The sequence below is a fragment of the Ursus americanus genome, chromosome 17, assembly GCF_024610735.1.
Source record: "Ursus americanus isolate L20-20 chromosome 17, mUrsAme1.1.p, whole genome shotgun sequence".
NCBI lineage: Eukaryota > Metazoa > Chordata > Mammalia > Carnivora > Ursidae > Ursus > Ursus americanus.
The window spans coordinates 57,198,403-57,214,607 of record NC_142143.1 but is presented as its reverse complement, the minus strand read 5'-3'; the positions used below and the strand labels follow the sequence as shown (position 1 = coordinate 57,214,607).

The 16,205-nt window shown below is 38.6% G+C and overlaps 2 pseudogenes; both read right to left on the bottom strand.

Annotated features, from left to right (window-relative positions):
* Positions 1-597: 597 nt before the first annotated feature.
* On the bottom strand, positions 598-1,842 carry LOC123791201 (olfactory receptor 6C76-like; annotated as a pseudogene).
* Positions 1,843-8,823: 6,981 nt separating this feature from the next.
* On the bottom strand, positions 8,824-15,987 carry LOC123791695 (olfactory receptor 6C65-like; annotated as a pseudogene).
* Between the last annotated feature and the right edge of the window lie 218 nt (positions 15,988-16,205).

Genomic DNA, 16,205 nt, shown 5'->3' with positions numbered 1-16,205 from the left:
AGGATGTTCCTGTAAGAACATTGAATCCAAATAACATAAATAATTGTATTCCTGAGAATTGATAAAAGTAAGGAGAGAGAAGAAATAAAGCAATGAATTATCTATTGGTTCTCTGGGAAAAGTGTCGTGTGTATAATGTTAACCTTAAAAACAAAACAGTTGGTTATTTTACCAGAAAAAAATGAGTTTATTTGGGAATAACGAATAAGAATTACAGTTTGGTTCATGAAAGCTATAGGCAGATCCGACAAAGAAGAATGTTACTTTATGGAGAAGAAGGTGGAATCTAGAAGTTGTTTTGAACAAAAGTTCGTTGGAGAATAGCAAGAATTTAGGGTGATGATTATTTCTCTTTGGCTGAGTTGCAGGGGTAGTCGATTTATCATAGGAGATGCAATGTTCCCTGTTGGGGCCTGTAAATAATGATTCTTTTCTGCCCTCCATTCTGCTGGTGAGGTCTGGAATTGACAGTTCTTCCTGTAATTGACACTGAGTGGTATGGCTACCCCCTTTCAGCTTCCTCTTCTAGCATGCCAAGGCCACTTCAATGTGCTTTCCTGCTTTTAATTTTCATAATATTTTACTTATAAATTATGGTCAGATCAATGTTTTTGAAAAAAGTATCTTTCTCACAACATCCTTAAGTGCTTGTTTCACCTGCTGGTTTCTTAAAGTGTAAATAAATGGATTCAGCATAGGAGCAACAGAGGTATTGAGCATAGCTACACCTTTTGTCAAAGCAACCCCTTCCTTTGCCAATGGTTTCACATACATGAAGATGGAGCTTCCATAAGAGATAGAAACAACTATCATATGGGAGGAGCAGGTTGAGAAGGCCTTTTTTCTTTGTTGAGCTGAAGGGGTTTTCAGAATTATTCTAAGGATGTAAGAGTAGGAGAGAATTACTAACGTCAAAGTGGACATAAGAGTAAGCACAGATAAAACAAAGCTCATGAGCTCTAGAGTACTTGTGTCTGTGCAAGAGATTTGCAGTAAAGGAGCAGAATCACAGGTGAAGTGGTCAATGACATTGGAGTCACAGAAATCCAGCTGCAGGCCCATGGCCAGTGCTGGGAAGATGACCAAGAAACCAGCCAGCCAAGAGCTGACTACAAGCTGGTAGCAGATCTTGTTACTCATGATGCTTGTATAATGTAGAGGCTTGCAGACAGCCACGTAACGATCATGGGACATACAGGCCAGAAGAAAACACTCTGTTGAGCCAAGAAAGATAAAGAAAAATAGCTGAGCTGCACAAGCATTGTAGGAAATAGAGTTGTCTCCAGTTAGGATGCTGATCAAAAATCTAGGATTCAAACAGAAGTCAATGAAATTTCTAAGAAGGAGAAATTTCTGAGGAAAAAATAGATGGGGGTCTTCAGGTGGGAATCCAGCAAGGTAAGAATGATGACGGTGAGATTTCCAGTAACACTCAGTACGTATGTGAGAAATGGGAAGAAGAAAATTACCACCTGTATTTCTGGATTATCAGTCAGACCCAGGAGGATGAAGTCGGTCACTGATGTTCTATTTTTCACTTCTGGTGGTTGATTTTTCACAAATCTTACTGGCAAAATCAATACAGACAATAATAAATCATTTAGACAAACCTAAATATCTGCCTCTATTTTTAAAAATAATGATTGTAAAAAATTTTAAAAATAAAATAATGATTGTATTTTCACAAAAAGTACCTGGGGGCTTTAAATTTTTACCTTCTATAAATACATTCCTCATTTCCCCCAGTTCTATTGTATATCTTACAGGCATATCTTCTGTGTTTAAAATCAGTCTTATTCCTCTGAATAATGTCCTCTGATTCTTTGCTATATGCACCTCCATTTTTACAAATGTTACATGGGAACTGTATTGATTGAACATGAGTTATTCTCATGCTTCACTTTTTTCCCCCTAAAATATAGAGGATATAATGTTTTTCTTATGTCATCTTTTCTGAGCATAAAATTCCTACCGCTGATGGAAATTAGTGATCACCCCAACCATAATTAATATTTTCTAGTGAAAATTCTAAGTGTTCTTTTTTGGGAAGTTGTGAATACTACTCTATTAATTTTTTTTTTTTGCTGTTTTCATTGTAAAAATTCAGAGACCAAGTCATTCTAATGTTGTATTATGAACTTTTATTTGTATTAAACAATAGTTTATGTAAGTAGTACCCATATTTTTTTCAAGCTATTATACATTCTATTTCCAGATAGAAATTGATTCTTTCAATGCCTATCTTTATTCTTGATTCTTTAAAAAATTGGTGTCTTTCTAAATCAAGAAACAGACTGTTAACTACAGAGAACAATCTGATGGTTACCAGAGGGGAGGTGGAAGGGAAGATGGGTGAAACAGATGATGGGTATTAAGGAGTGCACTTGTTACGATGAGCACTGGCTGATGTATGGAACGGCTGGATCACTGTATTGTATACATGGAAATAATATGGCACTATATGTTAACTATATTGGAATTAAAATTTTAAAGAAAGGTATCTTTATATAAAAATTAACTTAGTGATTTTCACTTTATTATTTCAAGATTCCTAATAAAATAACTTCAAAAATCTAGTTAATAGTTGAACATCAAAAAATATGTTCACAAAATATTGTTAACAAAGTTCAGCAGTACTCTTATATAGAAATTAGATACAAACAGCTTACATATATATTTAGAACTATCTTGGACACCCACACCAGGAATATCCATCAAGTCTTTCTAAAGTATAAACATATCAATATTAAGGAAAGTATGTCATGTTCCACATATTTCAGTTAATTGATAAAAATTACCATTTAAAATATTTTTACATTTTAATTTATTGAACTATTGAACACACACACACACACACACACACACACGGTAATATATTCTATATATCGAGAGAGAGAAACACACCAAAGACTAATCACTGGTACATAATGATAAAATATAAGCTGAAACATTTAAAGATATATATAAAGCTGAAACATACAAAGATAAATAAACTGAGAATACTTACATATTATCAAAAGATTGATGGTCAGTGTGAAATATTGAATGCAAACTAATGTTTGTTAAATCAAAAGACAAGTGGTAGGCTAATGCTTCATGGAGAAATAACTGTTTTCCCTGTCTTCCCACAAAGCTGTATATTTTCCATAAAAACCTGATGTTTCTCTCAAAATATTTAATGGAACAATTTTCTCATGGAATCCTGAAATATCCCACCTGCCATCTTACTAGCAAATCTTCAGATAAATTCATAAAGGAAAACAACTTAGAATTATTTTTGGATAAGCTATTCTGATATTTCACAGAGGGCCATTTCCATTTATTTTCCTGAGGAAAAAAGTAAACCTAGCACCTTTAATGTGCTTTGCTACAGATATATTTTTTTGCTTTGGAAAACATCCTTTGCGATAAATTCTTAATGACTTTTGGGAAAATAGTAATAGGGTACTGATGAATCATGCACAAGATCAACTTTGGTGAGTGTATTTAATTGGTTTATTATAGGACCTGTGTCCCAGGAGAAGTCTAAGTAAATTATCCAGCAGGATGATGACCAGGTATTTGGGGGAGGAGGGAACCTTCACAAAAAAACCCCAACATTTTCTAATGTTCATATTCCTACGACCTCTGTTATCGTTTTTAACACTGTGGGGAATCAGTTTATGGTATGAAAGACAAACTAGTAGAGACTATCGAGGAAAAGCACTTAGTTCCATTGCTTATAAAATAATTTTAGAATTATTGAAGACTTTTGAGATATATCATTCCAACTAAAATTTCCTTAGAGAATATTTCTTTTAGTTGAGCTAAACAGTTTACATATAGGGGCATCTGGGTGGCTCAATCATTTAAGTGTCTGACTCTTGATATCACTTCAGGTCTCGAACTCAGGGTCGTGAGTTTAAGCCCCATGTTGGGGTCCATGCTTGATGTGGAGCCTACTTAAAAGAAAATGAAAATAAATAAATAACCAGTTTATATATAAAATTAGAAGCAACTCAGACTTCACCTTTACGCTTCTATGTTATTTTCAACATGTTAGTGTAAAACCCAAGACATATTTTATCATATAATGTGCACCAAAGCTATTCTTTGTTAATGAGCAAATTAGGCACAGTTCATTCTACTGTGAATAAATATAACACTAAAAAAACTTCTTTGAAATAGTATCTTCTTGTTAAAACATACTATATAAATGAAAACTGGGATATTTAAATTGCTTTTGTATAAGCAATAATTACTTCAAAACCAGATATTTAGTTAATAATTGGATTATTAGAGACTTTATCATTATTGTAGAGGCAAGTATAATTTAACAAAAGTGACAACATGGATATTTTCAATTTAAAGGAGTTGTTTCATGTGATATATTTAATTTTAAGCATTTTAGACCTAATTAGGAAATCTTCATTTTAAGCAATAGTTAACCAGTTGATATTAGCATAAACATTACCAGTGTCAGTTTTAATGGCTGAATATGGTTTCAGTTTATGGATATGCCATGAGGAATCAAATCCCTCTTTACTGAGCATTTAAAATTTTCCCAGGGGGCGCCTGGGTGGCTCATTCAGTTGTGTTGGATTCTTGGTTTCCACTCAAGTTGTGATCTCATGGGTCACGGGATTGAGCCCCCTGTCAGCAGGGAGTCTGCTTGAAGATTCTCTCCCTCTACCACTTCCCCTGCTCTCATAAATAAATAAATAAATAAATAAATAAATAAATAAATAATAAATTGAAAAATCTTTTCCTGGTATAAGTAATATTAGAATGCGTAGAACACACATATGCATTTCAGCATTGTCGTCCTATTACCTTTCCAGTGTTAAGTTTCCACAAAAGGAGTTACTGATCATAATTTTGCATACTTAAAATGTTCATACATATTTACGTTTCTCTAGAGTAGTGGTGTTTATGTTTCATACTTTAATAAGAAGGGCTATTTTAACACAAACTCAGCATGCAAAAGATGAATACTTTCAACCCTTACCAGCGTGGTAGAGTGTAAATGCCCCTGTCCCCCCACCCTTGGATGCATATTTTTAATATATTTTTATATGTAACTAAACACAGCATTGCCATATAATCTTGCAAATCCACTTCTGGAGGTATACCCACAATAATTGAAATCAGAAACTCAAAGGGATATGTTTATTGCAGCCTTATTTACAATAGCCAAAGTATGGTAACAACCTCAGTGTCCATTGATAGGTGAATGGATAAAGAAATGTGGTGTACACATACAATGTCATAGTGTGCAGAATTAAAAGGGAAGGAAATTAGATACATAAAACGCAGTATCAATGATCCTTGAAGATATTATGCTAATTTTCATAAGCCAGACAGAAAAGAACAAATACTGTATAATTCCATTTATAATGAGGTACCTAGACCAGTCAAAATCATAGAAACAGAGAGTGGAATGGTGGTTGCCAGGGGCAGTGGGGAGGACATCTGCTGTGTAACACCGTGCCTACAGTTGGCAATACTGTATTGTGCACTTAAAAATTTAAGAGAGTAGATCTCATGTTATGTGTTCTTACCACAGTTCTTTTTTTTTTTTTTTAAAGATTTTATTTATTTATTCGACAGAGATAGAACACAGTGAGAGAGGGAACACAGCAGGGGGAGTGGGAGAGGAAGAAGCAGGCTCATAGCAGAAGAGCCTGATGTGGGGCTCGATCCCACAACACCAGGATCACGCCCTGAGCCGAAGGCAGACGCCCAACCGCTGTGCCACCCAGGCGCCCCCTTACCACAGTTCTGAAAAGGGGGCCCTTTGGCATTTTCCCCTGGGAAGCTCTACAAACAGCTGCACTACAGGGAAGAGGGAGGAAGCACTAAAGCATTTGTGCACCCCCAGGCAGCCCCCGGATTTATCTGGACAACCTTGAGGTATAAGCAACAGTAAGCAGGAGTGTCAGGGTCCTGAAGACTTTCAGCAAAAGTCATTTCTGGATACCTGCCAAGGAGTGCATATCAGGGGATTGAGAATAAGGCTGAGACGCAAGAAGGATGTGTGTGATTAGTTTAGGATGAGGATTGGCTGTCAGAAAACATTTTACGGTGATCAGGGAGGGATGCGGTTTCTCATCTTGGGGGAATAAACATACCATGACTCTCCTTTCTGGGTTTGATATTGTATGTGCTCCCTTAAAGTGCTCCTAGTTTTCGGCATGCATGCTTTGTTTGGAAAGCATAAATTAATTTAGGAACCATGACCAAGAAAGGACCAAGCAGGTAGGCAGCATGGTGTATGGAAAATTAACTGAACTGGGATGTAGATCTCAATTTGTTCCGATTCACTGAGTCACCTTGGAGAATTCCCTTCCCTTTCTGGGTTTCACTTTCTTCATCTCACAATTGAGAAAGTTTACTTTATCAGGGGTACAAATGAATCTCATCTCGTAGGTCAACTCTTATGGTATTGGCAGCAAGTTGAGAAGGATTCTGAGGTCAGATCCTCACTCTTCGAGGCATAAGTAATATTAGAACTTATTTGCAATGATTTGCTATAGCTGTGGGAAAGGGAGGTTAGTGGCATGTCTCTTGCATTTGCTACCCCTGCAGGAGAATATATCTATAATCCTCTCTACATGGAAAATTCTATTATTCTAAACATTTTAATAGTTACCCTGATGCTTGAGGTTAGAAAATTATTTTTAACCCTTCTCAATCATTTTATGTGATACTCTGTATCAATTTGCTACAGAAATAGAGGATTACAGAATCTGTTTTTAGGTATCAAAACTCAAAACATGGATCAATCACAGAGCCTAGTCATTCAATTTATTAAGGTTTTCAGGTCCTTCCACTGTGTGCTCTGGTAAGTAAACTTGGCCATACACTAATAAAGTACAGTGTGTGAAATTACACACACACACGCACACACACACACACAAATACTTTACGTGAATGGCTTATTCATCTAAGGTTCACGAACCTAACAAGATATTAATAAAATGTTGGGAATTTTTAAAAGCACAGCACTTAGAACTTTGTATGTTTTTCCAGCAATTCCTTCCATAGTTAAAATACATATTCAGATTATCTGTTGCTTTATGAATACTTGCTAATTAATACTATATCCTAACAATTTAAAAATAGGAGTGTTTTTATATAATTGCTCATAGTACCATAATGCATTAGTATCTTGTAAGTATACAATTTTACTCTTTTTTCTGTACTTGGAATATTATAATCTTAAAATATTTACATTTGTCTCAAATTTTTATATTAGAATTGCAGAAGTTTTTTTTAGTAATTTTAATTTGTATCAGCTTTACTGTTTATTTTAATTTCCTTATAATATTTGTTTTCTTTGGTTTTCCACATACTGACTTTTTTTTTTTAGTTTTCAGGGTCCTGAATTTCGTGTAATTCCAATATTTTTGTTCCTACTAATTAAACAACGTGAGACTTAGAGTGATTGTTGGAAAACAGCGCAGGCAAGTGGATTGTCTTTGAACTCCCCTTATTCATCAGAGTACCAATAAAATATGTTCTCTGATCTTCATGGGCTTGTTAAATAGGTGTGTACAAACTCTGGATTGATTTTCAGTAACTTCATGGACTGATTTTTATGATTTCCCACCTCTAACTCTTTTCTGATTATATGATATATCAAACAATTGATTAATTAAGGTCACTCCATGTGGTGTAAAAACAGGCATTCTGAGTAACCCAGTTTATAGCACTCATGGGAGGAGAACACCCTGCCCATCAGCTGCAGCCTCTCAAAATTCCAGTTTGTTGTTTAACAGGAGCTGTACAATCTGAAAAGACATAGACAAATATTTCTGATGGAGCAGAGTTGGTAGAAAAGTAACCAGACAGCTTGAAATAAATCATTTTCACAGTAGATGATGACTATTTATCAGCTTTTTTTCCCTATGCAGATTTTAAATATCTGATTCAATAGCATAGGGGAATAAGAGTGGGCAGGAGACAGAGCTAATTGCTAGAAGTAATCATAAAGCATGGTTTTCTAAGCCCTGAAGTTAGGTTCCATTCCATCCATTAACTGTGGAGTGCTGTGCATTGTATTTCTGATCATTTCTTTTCAAGTAGAATTTGGATTAGTTATCTAGATCTTGCTACTTTAGAAAGTGGAGAACAATGCTTAGTTAGAGTCATATCTCATGGTCTCCCTATGTTTGACATGCATGAGACGATGACCATATGGACCTAGGAAAACTACAGAAAAGACAAAAGGTAGAGAATATAGAAAAATACGTTTGAAAGAAGAAAAATGAAATAAAAAGGACCTCTAAAATGACTGAAGTCTTTGACCACTTTATTTATTTATTCATTAATTCATTCCTTCCTGCCTGCCTTCTTTCCTTCCTTCTTTCATTTATTCATTCATTTCTTTATTTAGAGAGCCTGCATGCGAGTGGGCAGGGGTGGGGTGGGGAGGAAGAGCAAAGGGGGAGAGAGAATCTTAAGCAGACTCCACACCTGCATGGAGCCTGAAACAGGGCTCGATTTCATGACCCTAAGATCATGACTTGAGCCAAAATCAAGAGTCAGTTGCTTAACCCACTGAGCCATGCAGGTACCCCTTGACCACTCTATTTAATTTGGTTTCTTCTCTCCTTTCCTTGAAGTATTTCATTTTTTTCCCCCACAGCATTTGTCATTTACTTAAGTACTAGGAATTTTACTTTTCTGTTATGTTGCTTGTTTAATGTGTGTGTCCCCTCCCTAGAAATAAGTGCTGCAATGACAGGAACTTTCGTATCCATGTGTGTACCTACCACCCAGAACAATGATTTGTGTATATGGAAGGTTTATTTGTGGTTTTAGCTACGGGGTTCATAATTATTAGTGCTTGTTTGATAACAGTTTTTTGGTGAAGTCCTTAAGGGCCCGTTTCACCTGCTGATTCCGTAAAGTGTAAATAAAGGGATTCAGCGTGGGAGCAACAGAGGTATTAGGTACAGCTACACCTTTGCTCAAAGCCACACCTTCTTTCACAGATGTGTTTACATGCATGAAAATGCAACTCCCATAAGAAATGGAAACCACAATCATATGAGAGGCACAAGTGGAAAAGGCCTTTTTCCTCTGCTGGGCGGAAGGGACCTTCAGAATCGTTCTAAGGATGAGTGTATAAGAGAGTATCACCAAGATTGGGAGTTAAGATGGCGGAGGAGTAGGAGACACCGTTTTTCAGCCGGTCCCCGAGGCGAGCTGGATAGGTACCAGACCAGCCTAAACAACCACGGAACCAGCCTGAGACGCAGGAAGACGCATCTGGATCTCTACAAATGAACATCTCCAGCGCTGAGTATTGAGGTACGAAGCGGGGAGCCATGAAACTGTGCACAGATATCGGAAGATAAACGGAAGGGGGAGGGAGCCGCAGCGATCGGGCGCCGGGAAGCGGTAGCCACTTGCACGGGGGAGCGGGCGTGGCTCGTGGTCGGCACCCGCAAAACAGCAGACTGAGACCGTGAGCCGGGTGCGCGCGCCACCAGGCATCTCGCGGAACCCCGGAATCCCGGTGCGCTCACTGGATCCAGACTGAGACCGGGAGCTTCCGGAGTGCCCGCGGGGCGGCTGGCGGCTGGCGGCATTAGAAACACAAAGGACAGAGACGCGCCGGCCCTGGAAGTGAGGGCTGGGACGCCGGGTGTGGGGCGCACATCCCGGGACGCTGCAGGGTTGAGCAGCACCAACAGAAACAGAGTTAAAGTGGCCAGAACATTAGTAGAGAACGGGCCGCAATCCTTCTGTTCCGTGACAGAGGCTGAAATTCAGCCGCTGCTGCTCTGACTCTCAGAAGAGGCACAGCAAACCGCCAGGGAAAGCCGCCAGAGAACAAAAGCCTGGAAATACCGGCTCACAGGGTGCCCATCCCCATCCCCCCTCGCAGGGGACACGGAGACTCTACCCAAACAGGGCTGCCTGAGTATCGGCGCGGCAGGCCCCTCCCCCAGAAGGCAGGCTGAAAAATCAAGAAGCCCACAACCCGAGGCGCCAGGGTGGCGCAGTCATTGAGCACCTGCCTTCGGCTTAGGGCGTGATCCCGGCGTTCCGGAAAGGAGTCCGTCATCGGGCTCCTCCGCTGGGAGCCTGCTTCTTCCTCTCCCACTCCCCTGCTTCTGTTCCCTCTCTCGCTGGTTGGCTGCCACATAAATAAATAAATAAAATCTTTAAAGAAGAAGCCCACATCCCTAAGATCCCTATAAAACAAGGGGCACGGCCTGGGACCCAGTCAATAATTTGGGCTCTGGAAACCCCGCAACCTCTCTTCATCAGAATGACAAGAAGGAGAAGCCCCCCCAGCAAAGAAAAGACAGTGAGTCTGTGGCCTCTGCCACAGAAATAATGGATATGGATGTAACCAAATTATCAGAAATGGAATTCAGAGTAACGATGGTCAAAATGATGAGTAGAATTGAAAAAAGTATAAACGAAAAGGTTACTGAGAATATAGAATCCCTAAGGACAGAAATGAGAGCGAATCTGACAGAAATTAAAAATTCTATGAGCCAAATGCAGGCAAAACTAGAGGCTCTGACAGCCAGGGTCGCAGAAGCAGAGGAACGGGTTAGTGAATTGGAGGATGGGTTAATAGAGGAAAAAATGAAAATAGAAGACGGTCTTAAAAAAATCCACGCCCACGAATGTAGGTTACGGGAGATTAATGACTCAATGAAACGATCCAATGTTAGAATCATCGGCATCCCCGAGGGGGTGGAGAAAAACAGAGGTCTAGAAGAGATATTTGAACAAATTGTAGCTGAAAACTTCCCTAATCTAGCAAGGGAAACAAACATTCGTGTCCAAGAGGCAGAGAGGACCCCTCCCAAGCTCAACCACGACAAACCTACGCCACGTCACGTCATAGTGCATTTTGCAAATATTAGATCCAAGGATACAGTATTGAAAGCGGCCAGGGCAAAGAAATTTCTCACGTACCAAGGCAAAAGCATCAGAATTACGTCAGACCTGTCTACACAGACCTGGAATGAGAGAAAGGGTTGGGGGAGCATATTTAAAGCTCTTTCAGAGAAAAACATGTAGCCAAGGATCCTTTATCCAGCAAGGCTGTCATTCAGAATTGATGGAGAAATAAAGACATTTCAGAATCGCCAGTCACTAACCAATTTTGTAACTACGAAACCAGCCCTACAGGAGATATTACGGGGGGGTTCTATAAAAGTAAAAAGGCCCCAAGAGTGATACAGAACAGAAAGTCACAGCCAATACAAAAAAAGACTTTACTGGCAACATGGCAACATTAAAATCATATCTATCAGTAATCAGTCTTAATGTAAATGGTTTGAACCATCCCATAACATGCCACAGGGTTGCAGATTGGATAAAAAGAAATGACCCATCCATTTGCTGTCTACAAGAGACTCATTTCAAACCCAAAGATGCATTCAGACTGAGAGTAAGGGGATGGAGTACCATCTTTCACGCAAATGGTCCTCAAAAGAAAGCCGGGGTAGCAATTCTCATATCAGATAAATTGGATTTTAAACTACAGACTATAGTTAGAAACGCAGAAGGGCACTATATTATTCTTAAGGGAAGTATTCAACAAGTGGTTATGACAATTATAAATATATATGCCCCCAACAGGGGAGCAGCAAGATACACAAGCCAACTCTTATCCAGAATAAAGAGACATATAAATGAAAATACATTAATAGTAGGGGACCTCAACACTCCACTCTCAGAAATAGACAGAACACCCTGGCAAAAACTAAGCAAAGAATCAAAGGCTTTGAATGCCATACTCGACGAGTTGGACCTCATAGATATATATAGAACACTACACCCCAGAACCAAAGAATACTCATTCTATTCTAATGCCCATGGAACATTCTCAAGAATAGACCATGTTCTGGGACACAAAACAGGTCTCAACCAATACCAAAAGATTGAAATTATCCCCTGCATATTCTCAGACCACAATGCTCTGAAATTGGAACTCAACCACAAGGAAAAATTTGGAAGAAACTCAAACACTTGGAGACTAAGAGCCATACTGCTCAGGAATGACTTGATAAACCAGGAAATCAAAAATCAAATTAAACAATTTATGGAGACCAATGAGAATGAAAATACAACAGTCCAAAACCTATGGGATACTGCAAAGGCAGTCCTAAGGGGGAAATACATAGCCATCCAAGCCTCACTCAAAAGAATAGAAAAATCTAAAATGCAGTTTTTATATTCTCACCTCAAGAAGCTGGAACAGCAACAGAGGGACAGGCCTAATCCACACACGAGGAAGCAGTTGACCAAAATTAGAGCTGAAATCAATCAAGCAGAAACCAGAAGTACAGTAGAGCAAATCAACAGGACTAGAAGCTGGTTCTTTGAGAGAATCAATAAAATTGACAGACCACTGGCAAGACTTATCCAAAAGAAAAGAGAAAGGACCCAGATTATTAAAATTATGAATGAAAAAGGAGAGGTCACGACCAACACCATTGAAATTGGAAGGATTATTAGAAATTTTTATCAACAGCTATATGCCAATAAACTAAGCAATCTGGAAGAGATGGAATCCTTCCTGGAAACCTATAAACTACCAAGATTGAAACCGGAAGAAATTGATTCCTTAAACAGGCCAATTAATTATGAAGAAATTGAGTCAGTGATAAACAACCTTCCAAATAACAAAACTCCAGGCCCAGACGGTTTTCCTGGGGAATTCTACCAAACATTCAAAGAAGAAATAATACCTATTCTCCTAAAGCTATTTCAAAAAATAGAAACAGAAGGAAAGCTACCAAACTCATTCTATGAGGCCAATATTACCTTGATCCCCAAACCAGGCAAAGACCCCCTCAAAAAGGAGAATTACAGACCGATTTCCCTAATGAATATGGACGCCAAAATCCTCAACAAGATACTTGCTAATAGAATCCAACAGTACATTAAAAGGATTATCCATCACGATCAAGTGGGATTCATACCTGGGATGCAAGCGTGGTTCAATATTCGCAAATCAATCAGCGTGATACATCATATCAACAAGAAAAGACTCAGGAACCATATGATCCTCTCAATCGATGCCGAAAAAGCATTTGACAAAATACAGCATCCTTTCCTGATTAAAACCCTTCAGAGTGTAGGAATAGAAGGTACATTTCTCAATCTCATAAAAGCCATCTATGAAAAGCCTACTGCAAATATTATTCTCAATGGAGAAAAGCTGGAAGCCTTTCCCTTAAGATCAGGAACTCGACAAGGATGCCCACTCTCGCCACTATTATTCAACATAGTACTAGAAGTCCTTGCAACAGCAATCAGACAACAAAAAGGGATCAAAGGTATTCAAATTGGCGAAGAAGAAGTCAAAATGTCTCTCTTTCCAAAGATGACATGATACTCTATATGGAAAACCCAAAAGAATCCACTCCCAAATTATTAGAAGTTATAGAGCAATTCAGTAACGTGGCAGGATACAAAATAAATGCTCAGAAATCAGTTGCATTTCTATACACGAATAACGAGACCAAAGAAAGAGAAATTAGGGAATCTATCCCATTTACAATAGCACCAAAAACCATACGTTACCTTGGAATTAACTTAACCAGAGACGTAAAGGACCTATATTCTAGAAACTATAAATCACTCTTGAAAGACATTGAGGAAGACATAAAAAGATGGAAAGATATTCCATGCTCATGGATCGGAAGAATTAACATAGTTAAAATGTCCATGCTACCCAGAGCAATCTACACTTTCAATGCTATCCCAATCAAAATACCAAGGACATTTTTCAAGGAAATGGAACAAACAGTCCTTAAATTTGTATGGAAACAGAAAAGGCCCCGAATCTCCAAGGAACTGTTGAAAAGGAAAAACAAAGCTGGGGGCATCACAATGCCGGATTTCGAGCTGTACTACAAAGCTGTGATCACAAAGACAGCATGGTACTGGCACAAAAACAGACACATAGACCAATGGAACAGAATAGAGAGCCCAGAAATGGACCCTCGGCTCTTTGGGCAACTAATATTTGATAAAGCAGGAAAAAACATCCGGTGGGAAAAAGACAGTCTCTTCAATAAATGGTGCTGGGAAAATTGGACAGCTACATGCAAAAGAATGAAACTTGACCACTATCTCACACCATACACAAAAATAAACTCCAAATGGATGAAAGACCTCAATGTGAGACAGGAATCTATCAAAATTCTAGAGGAGAACATAGGCAACAACCTCTACGACATCGGCCAAAGCAACCTTTTTCATGACACATCCCCAAAGGCAAGAGAAACAAAAGATAAAATGAATTTATGGGACTTCATCAAGATTAAAAGTTTCTGCACAGCCAAGGAAACAGTCAGAAAAACTAAGAGGCAGCCCACGGAATGGGAGAATATATTTGCAAATGACACTACAGATAAAGGACTGGTATCCAAGATCTACAAAGAACTTCTCAAACTCAATACACGAGAAACAAATAAACAAATCAAAAAATGGGCAGAAGATATGAACAGACACTTTTCCAATGAAGACATACAAATGGCTAACAGACACATGAAAAAATGTTCAAAATCATTAGCCATCAAGGAAATTCAAATCAAAACCACACTGAGATACCACCTTATGCCAGTTAGAATGGCAAAAATAGACAAGGCAAGAAACAACAATTGTTGGAGAGGATGTGGAGAAAGGGGATCCCTCCTACATTGTTGGTGGGAATGCAAGTTGGTACAGCCACTCTGGAAAACCGTGTGGAGGTCCCTTAAAAAGTTAAAAATTGAGCTACCCTATGATCCAGCCATTGCACTACTGGGTATTTACCCCAAAGATACAGACGTAGTGAAGAGAAGGGCCATATGCACCCCAATGTTCATAGCAGCAATGTCCACAATAGCTAAATCGTGGAAGGAGCCGAGATGCCCTTCAACAGATGACTGGATTAAGAAGTTGTGGTCCATATATACAATGGAATATTACTCAGCTATCAGAAAGAACGAGTTCTCAACATTTGCTACAACATGGACAGCACTGGAGGAGATAATGCTAAGTGAAATAAGTCAAGCAGAGAAAGACAACTATCATATGATTTCTCTCATCTATGGAACATAAGAACTAGGATGATCAGTAGGGGAAGAAAGGGATAAAGAAAGCGGGGGTAATCAGAAGGGGGAATGAAACATGAGAGACTATGGACTATGAGAAACAAACTGAGGACTTCAGAGGGGAGGGGAGTGTGGGAATGGGATAGACCGGTGATGGATAGTAAGGAGGGCACGTATTGCATGGTGCACTGGGTGTTATACACAACTAATGAATCATCGAGCCTTACATCAGAAACCAGGGATGTACTGTATGGTGACTAACATAATATAATAAAAAATCATTAAAAAAAAAAAAAAGAGAGAGAGTATCACCAAGGCCAAAGTTCCCGTGAGTGTGAATACTGCTAACAAAAATGCCATGAGCTCTAGAAATGTTATGTCTGTGCAAGCAATGGATAGCATAGGAGAAGAGTCACAAGTAAAGTGATCAATAATATTGGAGTCACGGCAATCCAGCCGGAGGCCCGTCATCACAGGAGGAAAGATAATAAGGAAACCACCTGCAACAAAGTTGCAGACTTTGTTACTCATGATAGTTGTGTAACGTAGAGGTTTGCAGATAGCCACGTAACGATCATAGGACATTACAGCCAGAAGAAAAAACTCTGTTGATCCGAGAAGGAGTAAAAGAAATACTTGTGTCATGCAAGCATTATAAGAAATGGTTGTGTCTCCTGTAGCAATGCTGATCAGAAATCTAGGAATACAGACTGTTGTGAATGAAATTTCTAAGAAAGAGAAATTCCTGAGGAAGAAATACCTGGGAGTCTTCAAATGAACATTTGCTAGTGTTAACATGACGATGGTCTTGTTTCCACTTACACTCAATAAGTAGGTGATCGCCATGAAGAGGAATGTCACAGTCTGTAACTCTGGTCGTCGGTGAGTCCAGAACGAATTCTCTAAGTGATGTCTTATTTGGCATGACTAAACTCTGGATTCTGTAGCTCTGTAGATAAAAATAAGAGTGGAAGTCAGCTCTTGATAATTTCAAATATATTTGTAGTGCTCTTATTCTGCACAAAGAATGATAGAGCATGCATTCTCAAGAAGTGAAAAAATAATTATTCATTAGAATTGCAAACTCATATCAGAATTTGTTTAGTAGAGAAACATTAATCTGTTTTATTTTTAAAAACTGAG